The sequence below is a fragment of the Sinohyriopsis cumingii genome, unplaced genomic scaffold, assembly GCF_028554795.1.
Source record: "Sinohyriopsis cumingii isolate HCF-2022 unplaced genomic scaffold, ASM2855479v2 utg000069l, whole genome shotgun sequence".
In the NCBI taxonomy this organism is placed as follows: Eukaryota; Metazoa; Mollusca; class Bivalvia; order Unionida; family Unionidae; genus Sinohyriopsis; species Sinohyriopsis cumingii.
In genome coordinates, this window is record NW_028315867.1 from 3,422,471 (window position 1) to 3,438,119 (window position 15,649).

Here is a 15,649-nt window from a genome sequence, read left to right on the forward strand (position 1 = left end):
ATTGGTCTGTTTCTTTGAAATTTATTCTTGATAACAGTGGACTATGGCATCATAGATAGACTGGATTGATTGGCTCTTGCACAAAGATATATCCAGGTGGTATATCTTTTGGTGCGAATGAATAAAGAACAAATCCTTGCTGGGCTTGATTTTATACTGTCGTGTCTGCGCTGTAGCTGCCATCAATGACATCACACACAAGATTGACTATGACCACAGGGGTTATATTTACGATTTCCGGGGATACATGTCGGCCTGTCCATTCTGGGTCATTGTTGTGCCGGAGAATAGTTGCCGGTGGTAGTGTTTTTTTCCACGCAGCGAGTATGTCAGGAAGGTATTCATCAATGACATCATCGACGGATTTTTTTAGCTCGGGGTTATTATACCCGGGAAATTTAAAATTTGGCAGTGTAGCTTCTGTTATTTTATATTCCTTTAAGAAAAGTTGTTTATGGTGACTGTCAGCAGTTATTACCTGAATTACTTGCTGGTGAATATACTCCATGTTGGATATGAGCTGATTTAATATTTCGATTCATGAAATGATTTCGCTGCGTGAACCAGTTATATCATAAAGATGTTCTTGGAAACTTTGCCGTAGTCGCTGTTGTGTTTATGTTCTTGATTAATAATTTTAAAGTCTTCAATAATTTCATCTAGGGTAATAAAAATATATGAGAATCTTTCTACTCCTCCAGGAATTTGTTCAGAAGCAACAAGCCTAAAAAACCACTAACCACTGTCCTTCTTACCTTGGAAATTAAAATTACCACTATCCGTTGCACTTTTTAGTTTATCCAAACGATATTTGCATTTTGGTTTAATTTCGTGATATGACTGCGTATCTGTGACATAATCAGACTTTTTCGGTTCTGGTCATATCGGTGGTGCTTCAGGTGGAATTTTAGGCCATCCTAACACTGTTCTGATCGAACTCTGATATATATCCACAGCATACTCAGGAATGCTTATGTCGATCGCAGAAGACAGCATTGGTTCATGAATGGTTATTTCTATTTTTGCTTCTTTTCCAGTGACATTTTTTATTCAACATTGTAATTCCTCATTGATTTCTTCGATTTGATAAGACCCGGTTGGTATCCCAATGACGTTCCAGTTGGGTGTACCATCTGGTTTATTTTTATGTGCAAACACAAACCAATTATTCGCTGGTAATCCACCAGATGATTTTGATCTGATATTGGGCCAGCTGTAATATACTCGTAATTGTGCTAGTGCGATTTCATTCACTGGAATAGCAGTTGGAAAATTAATACTGAATTCTGGTTTAATCGAGCTTACTGTTATCATTGAAGTTTTCTTGGGGCTTGTATTTTCGGCTATCTGCTGAAGTAATTCTATCATTATTGTTTTTCGCTTCCTTCAAAACGTGGATTTGTTTGTAGTCTTCGTATATCTTTGCCATGTTCTTGAATTCAGAATCAGATATTGTTGTATCTTCGAGGCTTGATGATATATCAATGATGACAATTTTGAATATGCTGCTGTTGCTGTGTTTATCCACGTGACAATCGTGCAATTTTGTGCTTGCGCATGAGGATATTTTTTCGTGATAATATTAAAAACACCTGCAATTGCTGCTGATGTTGAAGCGCATATTGTTACTGTAATTGTTACTGGTGCTAGCGCTGACAGTATCACTCTGGTGGATGCAACTAAGTATACTAACGCATCCAACACGATCACATGTCATTTGTATTTTTTAACTTTTAGGTTGTATTTGTTAATGATGGTTTTAACTCTGACAGCCATTTGAGGTGTTTCAGCTACAAATTCCAAACACTACCAGTAAGATGTTGCGTTTAATGTCTTGTCGGCGGCTTCCAGTATAAATTCCTCTTCGGTTCCGCTATTTATTATTACAGTCACAACCCCGGAAAACCTGTCGGTGGAATGCCTCCAGGGATATGTTGAAAATATCTCAAACGCCGCTGCGGAGAACACTGACAGTCTATACACACCAGTGACTGTTGCGGTATATTTGATAGTATTATTTTATTTAGACCGTGTTGCGAATCCAGATGATACCGTGTATACTATGTTGGTAATATGCCCGGGAGTAACTCCATTATTGCTATCGTCATATAATGTGCAATGTTATACATGTACTCTTCTTAAGAGGGCCTTAAGGGAGAATAGTCCTTGACTGATGAGTCACCCTCTATAAATAAAGCATTATTATTATTATTATTATTCTCTCCTTAAGAGGGCCTCAAGGGAGAATAGTCCTTGACTAATGAGTCACTCTCTATAAAGAAAGCATTAATATTAATATTAGTATTATATTTATTATTATTATTATTATTATTATTATTATTATAACTCCCCTATTTTGACTGCAGGAACAAACTTAAAGACCTAATAATGTTTCCTACCTTAAATATTTTCAGCATGTTTTATGTTTTTAATTTCATGTGCTTATTTTTCGTAATCACATCATTATATATGATTTTATGTTTTAGGTGTTGTTAAATGTTGTAAAACGCTTAGAGCTTCTAAAGATTAGGCGACATGCAAAGTCATTATTATTATTATTATTATTATTATAAAGCAGGGCTCAGGAAAAACATTGCCCTCTCATCTTGATAACATTTTACTTGGCTGGCCCAAATAAAACTTTAATATGTACTCATGCAAGATTTTTGAGAATTAATCTGAATTCATTTTCTAGCCACATTAGGCATATCAAGGAAAATACAATTTAATTGCAGATGCTCTTTCATATGTATAGAAGTACTCTGTTGCTTTACTTTGTTTATTTTGTGTCATTCATAAGACAACTTCCTATATAATTTTATTATTATGCTATCTGTTTTGACTCTGTGGTCTTAAACTAAGTAGGAAAAAGAAACAAAACCCGCAAGTTGTGTAAAACTTAACAAATAATTTATTTCTATAAGTTATGAAATGAAAATTTATGAGGAACTTTGTGTTGAGAATTATATCCAAATTCATCCTAAAAAAGCCTCACAGGTCCAAAATAATAGTGTTATTAATGAATTACAGGTTCTGAGTGTGTTGATGTAACAGTATCCTTAAATATGCCGACGTACCAACAGTCTTGATGTATCACAGTGGTATAGTCTATAACATTTTTGAATGAATTCACAATAATCCCAGAATATTTTAGTCCAGAGTCAATGACAACTCTGTAATTCTAATGAATAATAAATACAAATGAGTACTTATTTATAACAAAGCACATTATTAAACACATCTGCAGGCTGATTTTAAAACAAGAACATTGGTAATAGGAATGAATTATTTGTCCACTTACACTGGTCAACAGTGAAATCATTACTGACTTGAAAAGGCCCTAATCTGTAGTATTTTGGTGTGCCGAACACGAATATAACCGTGAAAAATTTGTATTGGCTCTCGTTTTGAAGATATTCATATACCTCATTTTCTATGTTTCACTGTGTAAATTTCTCCAGTAGGACTGCAGCAACATCCGGAATAATGATGTAACATTGCATAATACCATCATGCTCACATCATCCACAGTTGATTGCATCATTTTCTGATGCAATGCAATACTAATGCCATGCGGCTGCTGAAGTAAGTTGACGTCAGCAGTGTACTATACATGTGTAGACCTATTATACTAATGCCAGGCGGCTGCTGAAGCTGACGTAAGCAGTGTACTATATAAAGCCCAATCAGATAGGTTCAGCATTTAAAATATTTTAGACGTTGTGCGAGACAGTTCAAGCTACTGTTACATAAAACTTATTATTTTATCCATTTACGTACAATAAAGAACAGTAATGCCTCGAAAGTGTGTTAATACCGCGGACAATTTTTGCTATATTTGTGGGGAAGTGACATTTGCCAACCAGAAGAAAAGTATCAATTCTCAAGTGAAGAAGGCATATCATCTTTACTTCGGATGCAAGGTTGGTGACCAAGACAAGCCTTGGGCTCTGCATATATGCTGTGCTACATGTACAACACAGCTTTCACAGTGGTTGAATTGCAAAAGGTCATCAATGCCGTTTGCAGTCCCAATGGTGTGGAGAGAGCCAAGCAACCACCTAAATGACTGTTACTTCTGCTTGGTTCCTCCTCTTTCCGGCGGAATAACGAAGCGAAAGAAGTCGAGAATAGTCTACCCAAACATTCCGTCTGCATTGAGACCAGTTCCACATGGTGAGGGACTTCCTATTCCAGAACCTCCAGCAGAATATTCTCTTGATTCATCTGACGAAGACAAAGGTGAGTCGACCTGTTCTTCTCCTGGTCCATCAGCATGCAGTGATCCAGATTTTCACTGTGGTGCATCATCAACCCCACACAGAATAACACAGGAAGAACTAAATGACCTGATTCGTGATTTGGACTTATCAAAGAACAAGGCAGAATTGCTAGGATCAAGACTCCAACAATGGAATCTTCTAGAAGAAGATGTCACAATTACTGCATATCGAAAGCGCCACCAGCAATTGGAGCCTTTCTTCAGAAAGGAAAGTAATCTGATATTCTGTTCCGATATTGAGGGCCTCATGAATGCTTTAAAAATCACTCGTGACCCACAAGAATGGAGACTATTTGTGGACTCTTCGAAACTGAGTCTCAAGGCTGTGCTTTTGCACAATGGAAACATTCTTCCATCTATTCCAGTAGCGTATGCTGTCCACATGAAAGAGACATACGATAACTTAAGGCAGCTACTGAATTCCATTGAGTATAACAAGTACAGCTGGCACCTCTGTGGTGATTTGAAGGTAGTTGCCCTTTTAATGGGACTGCAGCAAGGATATACAAAATACATGTGTTTCTTATGCGAGTGGGATAGCCGAGCAAGGAAAATGCACTACATGAGGAAGGAATGGACTCACAGGCAGAATGTAGCCATTGGAGAGAAGAATATCCAACACCCAGCTCTGGTTGAGGCTCAAAAAATCTTGCTACCACCCCTTCACATCAAACTAGGTTTGATGAAGAACTTCGTGAAAGCCACTGACCGGACTTTGCCAGCATTCCGATACCTGCATGAAAAATTCCCTCGACTCAGCGAAGCAAAGATTAAAGAGGGAGTTTTTGTGGGTCCTCAGATTCGAGAGCTTTTCAAAGATGACCGGTTCAACAACTTGCTGGAAGGTGACGCGAAACAAGCATGGAATGCTTTTCGCCTAGTTTCTACAAACTTCCTCGGAAATGTTAGGGCAGAAAACTATAAGGAACTAGTAGAAGACATGTTGATGAAGTATAAGAAACTTGGCTGCAATATGTCTCTAAAGATTCACTTCCTTCATTCCCATTTGGATTTCTTTCCTAGCAACTGTGGTATTGTTAGTGATGAACACGGCGAACGTTTTCATCAAGATATCGCAACAATGGAACAAAGATACCAGGGAAAATGGTCCACTACAATGCTGGCTGACTACTGCTGGACACTCCTCAGAGATGCTCCCGAACAGCTGTACAAGAGACAGGCGAAGAAAACTAAGATGTAGTCAATGACTTGATTTTTTATAGGTCGGCTATTACAGTTGACCTTTTACTTTTGGAATGCATTTCGTTATGTAAACATTAATTTCTTGCAGATTACAAAAAAACTAGAGCCAATTTTGCAATTTGACTGTCATATTCGTGTTCAGCACATAAAAATTGATAAGAATTGACTAATTTTATTTCAGTAACATGACTTTTGTAAAAATTTGTTGTCCAGTGTTATTAGCCTTGTATGTATATTATGGTTCTTCATTGCAATAATTTCCTACTTGATCTTTGTCGCAATACATCCCACATTATATATTTCACAATACATCTCCCCATTGCAACAGAACCCTCCTGACTCAATTGTCCAAGTGGAAACTACCCATGACTTGTCAACATGATCATTATTAAGGTTTTATAACTTTAAACACTGTTTATAGCTTGTACAAAATCTACTGTCAGGCACCAAATGTAGGTGACACAATATAGGAATACATGACACCTCCCATCATTGAGAAAAAGAAAGATTTAAACAATTAAGCTTTCTTTTATATATTAGTGAAACATAGATATTAGAATATACTGTAATAATAAATTACATATGAAGATGTCTTATGGGTTAGGGTTATAAACTATTTATAAAATAAAGCAATATAGTACTTGTATACCAGTGAAAGCGGATCTGCAATCAGATTGTCTTTTCCCTTGATGTGCCTAATATCAGTGTTGTATTCGTACAACATCAAACTTCATCATAACAATCTCTGATTTTTATTTTTCATTTTGTGGATGAAATTATACATATGAGATCTTTTCACAAAAGAGGTTCTTTACGTAATGGATGAAAACATGAGAATAAAGTCATTGAAAGCAAGTACATATTATTCATGCTGGCCAGAAAATATTGACCCATATTAATCCAAAACTACTCAGGTTAAGTACACAAGTACTGAATAAAAGATCTATTTGAACATTTATAAAGTATCAAATCATTTTTTTTTAAAACTCACCCTTATTTATCTTTCACTAATAATGTGAGAAGTTTATTTAATGCATTTTCATGAATATTTTTTGAACAGAAATGTAATAAACACTTTCTATATATTTCTTACTAGTGCATCCAAGTATTTGAATTGTTCATGAATCAAGTTCATGACATTGGAACTTTTCAGATATAATAGTTCATAAAAGTTCATCAGTGTGTTCATGAACTTCATGTATGATGCATCAAAATTCATGATGTGTTCATAACTTTGATGTTGAACTTTATGAACGTTTGTTAATGAACTCAAATGATGAATTGATCATGAATGAATTTGTTCTCGAAGGAGTCTTGCCTGCTGACCTCTTTTCAGCTGCCTTGTTGAACCTTCTGAAGGAGGAATCTTTGTCATCAATGTCTCACCTCTGTTGGTTGGAAGCAGTGGTAAAAACATCTTGGCTTGCATTTTCTTTGCCCATGGTTTTGTCAGCAGAGCTTCTCCACCACTGCAGGGATGTGGCACTTGATACTTTCAGGGTCCTACTAGAGAGCAGGAAAAACCTTCTGAGAGCTGCCTTAATCCATCCACAGAAGACTGAGACTTTCTTCAGAGGGCTCATATTATTCCCTCTGTGGCAACTTAGGATTTGAGGAACCATCAAAACCAGTCCCTTGCATTCACTTCTTGATTTTTCAACCAGGCAAGAAGCTGAATAATTCTGACCACACTCAGGGCTCACCTGGTAAGTCCTTGAAAGCCATGCAGCCCCAGTCAAAGCAGCAACCAATTTCATAACTCCATCATGTCAGGTGGGCCCTATAAGTGTGTGCTGGAAAGGTCCAGTTTAGAAGTTTTTGAGGCAAAGGAGTCGCCCTGAAAAGGGCCTTTGGGTTTCTTCTAATTTCTCTCACTGCTTCTTCTTCTCTATCAATTCCTGATCATCTCCATGACGTTTTTCTTCTTCTCCTTCTCTTCTTCCTCCTCCTCCTATTTTTCTTCTTTTCATTCTCTTCCTCTTTCCTCTCCTTGTCCATCTTCTCCTTTCCCTCTTTTTTCCTCCAAGACAATATTCAACATTTCTTTTACTTTTCTTAAATTATTATTTTCACTCTCCTGGGGCTGTAGAAGCCTAACTCCACTTTTTCTAACAACTCTTCAACCATGGCCAGAGTATCTAGTGCCTCTTGTAACTTTATCATCTTGAGAATGTTACTGCTTGCCATCCTTCACTGATATATGACGATTAGCATGGCTGTTGATCACACTGCTTTATAATACTCAAGCACGGACGTGAACAAAAACACCCCTTTGTACAACTACACATATCACATGATAAAAATTCACAAGTGATGAGAGCGCTGACCTAAAAGAAACTGTTTACATACACAAACCAAACACACTATTACCAACAAATGACACTATACTCCATATCATCACATTGTGGAGAAGGAAAGCCTGTTTCCAAAAAGTACACCCAAACCATCACATATGATAACCAATCCTACCAAATACACTATCACACAAAGTGAGTTAGTGTTTATAGTCACACTACTCAACTCTCACACACAAACTTTCATTAAACTGTTGAAACACACACAGCTTTTACGGCAAACTTATCACTCTCTTTTTTCTAGAGATATGGTTAGTTCTGAAAAGGACTGTTTTGAGAGCTCCACATCCACTTGGTCAATGCCCGCACTTCCCAAATCTAGCACCAAACACAGAGCATCTTCTCCAGTCGTTCTCCCAATCCACTGTTATTGTTGGGAGCATGGATGGGGTATGGTTGGATTCACTATCCCATTCCTCAGTTTGAGGGATAGTGAATACTCGTTTCCTCCTCCTTCTATGCCAGACCCATGGATGTTGTGGTCTTTGTGGCTCCCACTCTTGCCACTGTCTCTCCAATTCTGTTCCCATCTTGCAAAGAGGAGAGAAAATCCACTAAATCCCAATTAAAATCATTCTCTTCTGGAGTTATGACAGTGTTTGCTTTGGTAGCTGCTGCTATACCATCACTTCATGTCTCCACGACAGGTGCACCCCAATACATCAACTTCGTAGTTTCTGTCATGTTCAAACTCTTTCGCATTGATTAACTGCGCACAAATGCTAGTCCACCTAAATGAGGGAATATGACCTCACAGGTAGCTCTCTTCTGATTGGAAGAGAGATTCTGCACTCCTACTAAATTTTGTAACTCTCATTTGGATTGGTTTGGTCAGTTTCTATCCACTCATAAACTAAAAATACCCATCACTGGCTTCCTTCCATTCACCTTTTCTCATGACAAGATGTGGAGTAACATAGAGTCAGCTACCCTCATAATAGGGGATGCTGTTCAACCCGGACTAACCCATGTATGTGAAATCATCATGGGCTATCTCAAAGATCAAATATATGGCCATTTGGAAATGAAGGATCTATGTGGAGAGGCAAGGCTGCCTGAAGAGAGTCGTAATCTAAAGTGCGGATGTCAGACAGAGTTTGAGGAAGAGAAGAAGGCCTGTGTGATGTCAACTCCGTGGTGTTAAGAACTCCCACCAAGGACCTTTTCAGGGCTACTCCATTGCCATCAAAAGATTTCTACTCTCTTGCCACATTTTGTTTCTATGTTTGTTTTTGTATTTGTTGGTTTGTCTGTGTATGTATATGTCTGTGTCTATATTGTGTTTGTCCCTATACAACCCATGACCCTATATAGGCCTTTTACATTTTTATTTGACCCTATACAGTCCCAATACATTTTGACCCTCTAAATTTTGACCCCATAGTGCCGGGCCACCTTTTTCCTTATAGAAGTAATAAGACCCTGTATCTTTCCCTACTACTACTCCAGTTGGAGCCAGACTAAACCACTTTTCGCAGGCTTGGTGAGGCATAACAGTTGATATTTGTGTCCTTCCTATCATAAGAGACAGTGTACAGGCACCATGCCAAGAAGATGAACCATTTATATACATCGTACCTGAGGAAACTGATGAGGATAAGATGGCAGGACATGATCCCAGACAATGAGGTTGTCACATGGGCAGGCATTTCATGCATCTACACCAGGGGTCTCAAACAGGCGGCCTGCCAAACCGTTTCCTGTAGCCCTCAAGCCATATATTGTGGCTTGCAAAATGATTGGCATCACAAGGTGTCATGAGAGATAATAAAGGTGGTATGGCCCTTGGGCCATCGAAAATACCCTTATGCGGCCCTCCGGGTGATTTGAGTGTGTGACCCCTCATCTAGACTGCTGTTGAAATCAAAGGAGATGAGTGCACCATGTCACCAGGAGGTCAGAATAGTGACTACCAAGAAAGATCTATGGCAAGCTGAAGGAGGGAAAGCAATCTCAGTGGTCAGAAGAAATGTTTCAAAGATTCCTTCAAACCATCTGTAAAACACTTGAACATTGTACTTGTTTCTTGTGAAGATCTTCTGAAGGACAATTCACCTAGCAATGTTTGATCCATATTGGAGCTACAGACTTTGAACTGAGGAGAATTGCAAAGCCTAAGCAGCAACTCCTGTCTTTGACCAAAACATACCTCTGAAATTTGTAATTGTTCATTTTTTTATGGAATTAATTACCTGGTTGTCAAAACTATAGTTGAATTACAGTTATTAATATATATATTATTTCCAAGCAAAAGATTGGCAGGGAAAAGGCAGTTGGAATCTCAAGTAGATTTATAAAACCTTATATAGCCTCACTAGTATTGTTCCAATTAAAAATTATCAGATGCCTGATGAGGGTTATCTTTACAGTTAAAAAAGGTGATGTGTCAGATGAACAATATTAATTGATGTCAGGCCCACTTGGACCTCTTGTTAAGGTGGATGAGTTCCTCTTTATATTTGATTAATGATAAATATCAAACATTTGACTAATAATGAATAATAATACAAATTCCAATTTTATGTATTGACCACATTTTCTACAATTTGATCAGATGTAAACAGTCACGTGATACTGATGTAGCATTTTTTACACGTCAATAAATTCTGCACACTACTTTTGGTTTCTTGTTTCCATGTAATTTTATGTAAAGTTTTATCTATATCAATGTCTTACACCGTAATAATACCAAGAAGAAAACTCCACCCACTGAACCCTCAGATTTCCGATCAAATTTACAAACCCCAGATTAAAATCGGCCATTTGAAGTTAAAACAAGGCGTTTGCACAGACCTTCCTGCACTCCAGTAATCTCTCCTTTTGTGACTGCTCCACTGGCCTAGTGTTTAGAGCATCTGCCTCGGATGCGGAAGGTTGTGAGTTCGATCCCCGGCTGAGTCATACCAAAAAATGGTACTAACAGCTGCCACACTTGGTACTCAGCATTAAGAAGTTAGTGTTAGAACTGGTCAGCCTGGTGTCAGGATAATGTGACTGGGTGGGACATCATGCTACATGTCTGCGGCATGATGCCCCTGTGCTAGTCATCACTATAAACTGCCACACTGCAGACATCGTAGCGATATGACTGAAAAATTGTTAAAGCTATGTTAAAAGTCCAAATCACACACACAGAGAGACCCTCCTTTTGCTGAAGAAGGCATACAGCAAGCTTTAAAAGCCATTCTTCAGAATGTATTGCATTTCACTTCAATAACATTTTCCAGCAGCTGTTAAAGGTCAGGGTCATACGACATGCAAGGGATAATATGGACAGGAGTTTGCTTATGGAAGATCAAATGGCAGAAAGCAAAAACAACAAATGATATAACATGCGCCATGCACAAGCATAATGTTGAAAATTTAAATAGCATCAACCATTTCTACTCTATATTGTAACATAAAAATTGACTAGTCTTGGCTAACGAAAATGGTGCTATTTATTCTATCACAGTTAAGAGGCTATTGAAAGAAAACTTCAAGCTACCTGAAAGTGAATGCTTTTTTAATTAAACCTGCTGATTTTATAATAATAATAATAATAGTATTGACTTTATTTAAAGAGGGTAACTCAGTTAGCTAGGAACTAATCTACCTTGAAACCCTCATATATAGGATTTTTTTTTTTTTTAGCTGCATCTCTGAAGCCACTGGATATATTGGGTTTGGAAGAAGGAAATAGAGTGGGCATTTCTAACCTCAACTGGAATACTATTCCAGAGCTAAGTTCCAGAGTATTGGAAACTTTTTTAAAAAATTATGATGACAGAAAGTAAATTGGAATTATTAGGATTAAGTGATTATGGTTGGGTATTTATCGATGTTTAAATTGTTACCTAATCACTCATAAAGTTAACATAAAGTGACATTCCGACTTTTTTACTTTGTGAATGATTATGTAAAGTTTACACATCAGTAAATACCAACCATGATCATTTAATGCTGTATTGAATGCTTGACTAATGATGAATATTGAAATTGCTTTTCAGATGCACAGTCCATAACTTTGGTGAAGGACACAGTTCTGCCCCTGAAGGGTTCTAGCTTTGGAATGTCATGCATATTGTCAGTGCCATTCACCTCCAATGGAATTACTTTGCTTAGGAATGGCATTTCTCTGGTCAGTTGTACAACAAGTCATTGTGCCTTCCTTGAAGGGTATACATTTAAGATAAACCAGAATGGTGTCTTTATGACCATCAGCAGCCTAGATAGAGTCAGTCATGAAGGAAGTTGGATTTGTACATATGCTGCTGGAACCACAAACATTATTAGTATTCCTGTAAATCTTCATGTGTACAGTAAGTAAATCATTGTATCTTGGAGTTATGTTTTTGTATTAGACATATGAGTGAAAATTATTGTATTAATAAAATATTTGTATACAGTTTCTGTTATGTAGATGTGGTGCTATGGTTCATGATGTTTCCAGTACAGTGTGAAAAACAGGATAAGACTATTTAGGTACTTTCCAGCTCATAGTATTCAAAATCAATACCGTATATACTCGTGTATAAGCCAAATAATTTAGGAAAACATAAAGGCCTGGAAGAAGGGGGGTTGGCTTATCCACGGGGCATTGTCTAAACTTGACAGGTTTTTTTTTTTTTTTTATTGATAACTGTAATGGCTGTAAATCTTTGGACACAAAACAATAAAATTTTCTGTGTCCGAAGACATAGGCATGTAAAAAAAAACAACTTTCGGTGACCTGAATTATTAAACTGTTAGCCCTTTACCTCATAAAGCAAAGTTACCCAGTGCAGTGCTCTATAAATATAACACCTATTACCTATTCGACTCCATATGCCTGCCTGTTAACTGTTAAGCAATGTAGTATATGAGTAGTGAAGTGGGGCACCCTACGTACAATGGAAATTAGCATTACAGGGACCTCTGGGCAAATCTACGTACAATGGAAATTTAACATGGCGAAAAATCGTGGGCAAATCTACGTACAAGGGGAATTAACATGGGAATAAATCATGGGCCACTTTACGTACAAGGGGAATTTAACATGGGGAATAGAGTTTGGGCTTGTTTAGGGACAAGGGGAATTGAACATGGGATTTTTTTTTTAAAAAAATTTTTAAAAAAGGGGTAGGCAATTGAAAAGTCATTCTCTTTTCGAGAAATATGGCTGACCCTGAAAAGGGCCTTTGGGTTTCTTCTGCTTCTTCTTTTATTTCCTCCATTTCCTCATCCACCCCCTAATCTTTCCCAAAATTCCTTTGTTCTTCCTCTTTTCTTTTTCTGGTAACCAGTCTGGGTGCCCCATAGCCCTGAACTTCTCTTGTATCTTTATCCAATTGCTGTTGAGTTTTTCAAATGCGTCTTTTTTCTTTAAGTTTTCTTTCTCCTTTCTTTCTTTATTCCACTTGTCTTTGATCTTCATTACCTCTTCCTCCATTACTTTTCTCATAAGTTGTTCCGATTTCTTAATCTGGTCCAGGCCTTTTTTGACAAAGGACCACTCTGTCCATTCCATTACTTCTTCCAAAAAACACCTTACTTCTAGCACATTATCCATGGCTTCTTTCAAGTGGCCAGTCTTTACATACTCTGGATCTATAAAGCCTCTTAGTCTTTTTACTTCTTCTTCTATCATCTCTGCCACCAGATCCATGGCTGATTTTAGGTTTGTCACTTGCCTTCTTACAAAATCCCTGGTTACTTCATACTTCCATTCACGTTCAATCCTTTCCACTGCATAAGCTCCATCCACCGTCCAATACCAAATGTCCTTTAACTGATTAAACAATTCTGTTACAGCTACCATTTTCTTTCCTTTATTCCTTAGAATGGTGCGAACGACGAACGTTGTGGGTTCTTATACTTAAAGTGCGGACGTGAAGGAAAACATCCCCCTAAAACAAAATTGATATTACCTAGATCATGACCAAACAACGCGCATACGTGAAGGAAAATATCCCCCTACTTTCTCATTTCATATAATAAAACCCAAACTATACTCTCCACATACGCTAAGAAACCCATAGTCTACTATTCACACAAACATACCTGAGCTCTTACAAACACTAAGACACAAACACATACCCTCACATTTTTTAAAAAGAGTTAGTGTTTATATTCACACTACTCTACCTACACACATTGGCAAATTGATGGTTATTTCTTTTCTTGAGTATTGGGTAGCCCTTAAAAGGGCTGTTTTTTTGAACTCCAGATGCACCTATCTAATGATGGCACCTTCCTGGCCTGGCGCCACACACGCATCTTCTTCCCCAGTCTCCTTTCACCTTTCTTCTGGGGAGCGCAGAGGGAGGATGATTCGCTTCAGCACCCCAATCCTCTGTCTCGGGAATATTGTACGACATCCTCTCTCCTATTTTCTTTTCCTCCTCTTCCCTCTGTCTTCTCTCCTCCTCTTCCTTCTTTATTCTTTCCTCTTCTACTATAGCTTCCGCGGCCAGTTCATTTAACAGGCGCCTGACATATTCCAGATGTATCTGGAGTTCAAGAAGTTTGCTTATTCTGCTATTCATTCTTGTGTTGATCAATCAACAAGGGTAGCTAGACTGCCCAGCGAGTTTCAATTTATAGTGAAAGCGCGGACGTGAAGGAAAACATCCCCTAAAAAACATAAAATTGATCTTACCTAGATTATGACCAAAAAAAAAAAAAAAAAAAACACCGCGCAGACCTAAAAGAAACACTCACTCACTTTTTTATGCTACCCATCACTATTTTAAAATTCTTTTATAAATCACTTCAATAGACTATTTACATACGCAAAGCAATCCAATCTAACCCCAAATCTACACCTCAAACACCAAAAAAGACATTATTTTAATCTACTATCCATACCAACGTACTTGAGCACTTACAAACACAAACACACAAACACATACCCTCACATTTTTAAAAAAGAGTCAGTGTTTATATTCACACTACTCTACCTACACACATTGGCAAATGGATCGTTATTTCTTTTCTAGAGTATTTGGGTAGCCCTGAAAAGGGCTGTTTTTTTTGTTTGCTATGGCAATCTTTTTTTAGTTTCTAAGAATGCGATGTCCTCTTAGGATAGACTTTCTGGCGATAGGTCTGCTTCTTCGGAAAGAGAAGAAGAACTCTTTGGTGTCGATACGACAATCGACAAAGCCTCTGTCAGGTTCAGGTTGCTGCTGCTGCTGTTGTTGCTGTTGTTGTTGCTGCTGCTGTTGCTGCTGTTGCTGCTGTCTCTGAAGTCTGTACTTCTCTGTCCATTCTTCTTTCTCCCTGTTCACTTCTTCTCTGAAGAGCTCTTCTATCAGGTCTTCAGTGACTTTTAGCATTCTCACATTCTCTATTTCTTCTGGCTTTGGTATCAGACTGTGTCTGACCCTATGCAAATTCACGTAGGCTTCGTTGAGCTTAGCTAGTTTGGAGCACATCTTCGTAGGAGGATGAGTCAACAATGGATGGTTAGACTGGAAACAACCCCGGTTCTTAAAGTCAAAGCGCGGACGTGAAGGAAAACATCCCCCACACGGTTTTCGAGTCGCAACGTTCAATGAGTGTCATGAGAGGGATAGATAGAAATCAAAGAGCATCAATCAAACATTCTTATAGCTAAACAAAAGACAAAGGCATTTTTTTTCAAAACACAACATTTTTTGTTCAAAAATCACTTAACACTAAAACAACAACTCTAACATTTTAAACAATAATCCAACATTATAACATCAAACAATTGTTTCAAAAATGACAAACATTTTTTCTCAATTCACAGTCTACTTTAAACAGGGCTGACAACGTTGTGAATGAAATTGTGATTTCCACTGTTGGAAATCATTAGGCCATTGAT